Genomic DNA, 4,782 nt, shown 5'->3' on the forward strand with positions numbered 1-4,782 from the left:
TGGTAGCACCAATACTCCATGAATAACGTCAATAAGTCCATCAGTGCAACGCGCAAGATAGCACGTTATGTATCGTTATGGCATCAAAGATATGAAACTACGGGACATTCTAGGAGCCCATGGTTTTAGCATCAAAGATACATTACGTAGTAATAAGAAACTATGGGACATGCTAGGAGCCCATCGTTTTGGCATCAAAGATAACGTAATGTATTGTTTTGTTAGAAAAAGTTTTTTTATCAAAGGTATGAATTATACGTGTTCTTGTTAACGTAATGTATCATATTATGAATCTGATACATAAGTATAATGCACTGAGACATTGCATGCTTTCCAATATATACTGAAATTTACATGTGATTTAGGTTCTTTTTTAACATCTGATACATTCACTTTACTGAGTTTAATACATAGTCTAAGGTTTCTAATACATAAGACATTGCAGTTTTTGGTGCCCTTTTTGGTTGATTTAAGACATTGCAGTTTTTCTGATACATAAGACATTGCAGTTTTTTTCTGATACATAAGACATTGCAGTATTTTCTGATACATAGTCTAAGGTTTCTGACCTTTTTTGTTGATTTAATTTTGTATTTTTGTGCAGCATTTTGATTTTAGAGCATGTGGGAGAATTATGATTGGAGAATGTTAATTATGGCGATTCAAATTTTAATTATGAAGTTGTTACTAATTTTTAGGGATTCAAGAGATATCTCTCAATCAAAATCCCATTAATTGCTCTATCATTTAATTTCATACCATTATTTTCCTTTTTTATAGTAAATTAGTTTGGTAGTTATGTATATCTGTTGGTTATGTATCTGGACCAAACTTATATATCATATCCGAGATATTAAGGAATTAATGTAAAAGTTGGGAGAGAGGGTAATTAGGTAGCAAAGTGTTGATATTTATGTTGTTTACCCTTTATTTATTAATTTATTTTGGTGAGATAGAGAAAAAAGACTATTTTATATCATAATTTTACAATTAACTTTTCACAAGTACAATATGAAATAATATTATTTCACATAATATAAGTTTTTTTTTCATTTTTTGAACATCATAAGAAACTTATTATAAGGTTTTAGCACTCGTTATTGAAAATTATATTCCTCTGGTTTGAATCCCTTTGTGAACAATATAAAAAAAAAAAAGTCTAGATGTCTCGAGTTTGAGCTCTGGGTATGAAAAAATCCTTGATCTCTGAATGGATTTTACTGAGTGTAAATTCAAATTAATCGAGCTCCAATACGAATACCGAATATCTAAAGGGAAAAAGAAGTGACAGGGCTGAAACATTTCTTAGTCTATTTTTGTTCATTCAAAACCGCAATAATTGACAAATGGACGTATGGATATTGACAAAATATAACTACTCCATTAACTAGGATGACTTTAACCATGTATATGCATAATAAGTCTCGAGTTTAAATCTTGAAATAAAATTTTTATTATAGTAGTACTTAATTTTCTTAGTCGATGAGGTAGCAAAAATTAGTGGCGGAGCCAGGATTTTCATCAAGAGTTCTTACAAGCCAATATTCCGAACAAACCGAAGGGGGTTCGACATCTACTTTATATAGATAAAAAATAATTTTAATCATGTATATATTGGATAATTTTCCATCGTAGGGGGTTCAGATGAACCCCTATCCCAAGTGTAGCTCCGCCCTTGGCAAAAATCATATTGTTGAGGATCATTTGGTGCATCGAATGAGATAGGTATGAATATCCCCATTCTTGAGGTATTCTATGAAACAATTTTATCCATCCTCCATATAGGATAGCAATCTCATCGTTTTAGTATAAATGACGAGATAAAATAGTTTTGCGGTTAGTTAGTACATCATATCAAATATGGAATAAATAATGAATGACACAAGACATTTGGAGACACTTTTACACTTAGTCCTAATGAATAGTCTTTGTCACTACGATAAATAACATGTCAATTTAATCTAACAAGATGGAGACAAAGGCATCATAATCATACTTTAATTAGACGAGGACAATAACAATTAAGAAATGATTACGGTCTAATTTAGTTAATCACTCTATTAAGAATGCCAAGAGGGAACCAACAAATACCGTAAACATTGTATTCATCAAAATAATATAACAACGAGAACAACAACAGCACACTCAGTGTAATACTACAAATGAAGTCTGAGGAGTGTAGGATATACGTAAATTCTGCACTTGTCTTTGTAAAGTACGGAGACCATTGCTGAAAATACTACAGTACAATACAATATAATACGAGTAGAACATATCATGTTTTTATTTTATTTTAATTTCTCTAATAACATAACCAAACCCCAAAAACACAGTAAAGAAAATATCACATTTATATATGACTTTTGTGTGTGATCACATGTGGTACATCGGATGACATTGCTACTCCTTAACAAGAGGTCTAAATTTCTTCAATACTTTTTCAGTTTATCTCGGAAACAGTCTTTCTACTTCTTCGAAGATAACGGTATAGACTGCGTACATCTTACCATCCCCAGACTCCACTTTGTGGGAATACACAGGGTTTGTCGTTGTTGTTGTAATTTTTCAGTCTATCGTATCTCTCTTCAAGTCCTTCGTTGTCAACCTACACGTATATATTTCCTTTTGACATGTCCGATTTTTCTCCTCGGTAAGCTGAAGATTGTTGTGTCATGTCTAATTCTTCGATCTATCTTACTTCTTTCGAATACTTTTTTCGATTTACCTCACCTTTTTTCAGTTCTTCTATTGTCAATCTCTCAAACCTCCTCATTGACGTTTGTATATCTCCTTTTGACATGTCTAAACCATCTCAACATACCACAACAAAACCAAAATCCAAAAAAGGGGTCGCATTTTTTCATATTCTCGTCTTTTCACCCTTGATATTTGATGACTATGACTCTATATATGTTGTCAATCTCTCACACCTCCTTATTGACGTCTGTATATCTCCTTTTAACATGTCTGAACCATCTCTACATACGAAAACAAAACCAAAATCCAAAAAAAAAAAAAGGATCACATTTTATCATATTCTCCTCCCTTCACTCTTGAGATGACTATGACTCCATGTTGTCAATCTCTCGCACTCCCTCATTAACGTCTATATATTTTCTTTTGACATGACCAAACCATCTCAACATACGAGAACAAAACCAAAATCCCAAAAAAGGGTCACATTTTATCATATTCTCCTCTTTTCACCCTTGATATATGACGATTATGAGGGGTAAATTTCATCCATGGTCACTTAACTTTGTATCTATTACTCAAAAGTCACATTTATTTCATTCATTTCATTCATGGTCACTTAACTTTGTATCTATTATACAAAAGTCACTTTTCTTTAAGTCATTTCATCCATGGTCATTTAACTTTATTCCGACCATCACAAAAGTCACTATGACCGAATTTTACAATAATTCCATTGAAAAAATGATGTGGCAACCTTAGTTAGTTCTTAATTTTAATTTAAGTGAATGTATAATATATTACTCATATCTTGACCCTTTTTATATATACAACCCAATTTTTCTTATGCATTATTTAATGAAAGAGTACCAATTTCTTAATAGATTAGATTACCTAATGAAGACTAGTTTCATAAAAATAATTTGGTTGATATTTTTATGAAATAAAATTATACTTATATATTCTTAAAATCCTCTAAAGTTGAGACATGTGTTGGTAAATTATTTTTTTCCACTAATATATTATGGCATGTAGTTGATAAAATTATTTTTCTCCCTCTAAAATTGTGACATGTAGTTGATAAAATTATTTTTTTTTCATACATTCTTTTTCTTGCCACTTGAGTCTTTGCATTCAGTATATCATAATAATATGATAAATTACTCTATTTATTGAGTTTGTCTTTGTATTTTTAATTGTTTGATTAATTGACTAATTCTCTTTAAAAAATTTATTATAATATTCAATTTCTGATAAATTACATATTGTTTAATTAATTTAATTGATAAATATAAAAATTAGATATCCTATAATTTCTTTATCTATTAAAGTACTTATATTTTATAATTTTTATTAACAAAACTGTACGTTAATATAACATTATTTGTACAAATTGTGCAATACATGAAATATTTCGTACAAATATCAACCAATTTTTTTTTATGTAAATAGTCTTCATTAGGTAATCTAATTTATTAAGAAATTGGTATTCTTTCATTAAATAATACATAAGAAAAATTGGGTTGTGCACATATAAAAAAAATCAAGATATGAGTAATATATTATATATTCACTTAAATTAAAACTAAGAACTAATTAAGGTTGTCACATCATTTTTTCGATGGAATTATTGTAAAATTCGGTCATAGTGACTTTTGTAATGATCGGAGTAAAGTTAAATGACCATGGATGAAATGGACGAAAGAAAAGTGACTTTTGAATAATAGATACAAAGTTAAGTGGTCATGGATGAAATGAATGAAAGAAAAGTGACTTTTGTGTAATAGATACAAAGTTATGTGATCATGGATGAAATTTACCCCGATTATGACTCTTATGTTGTCAATCTCTCGCACCCCCTCACTGACGTCTGTATCAGGGGCGGAGCCATCCCTTTCGAGGGGTTCGTCTGAACTCCCTTCGACGAAAAAATATATCATTTATACATGATTAAAATTAGTTTTTATGTCTCTATAGTAGGTGTTGAACCCTTTGACAAGATTTTCTTCAAATATTGAACTCCTGAGTTGAAATCCTGGCTCTTCCTCTGATCTGTATATCTCTTTATAACATGTCTGAACCATCTCA

The sequence above is a fragment of the Capsicum annuum genome, chromosome 12 (assembly GCF_002878395.1).
Source record: "Capsicum annuum cultivar UCD-10X-F1 chromosome 12, UCD10Xv1.1, whole genome shotgun sequence".
NCBI lineage: Eukaryota > Viridiplantae > Streptophyta > Magnoliopsida > Solanales > Solanaceae > Capsicum > Capsicum annuum.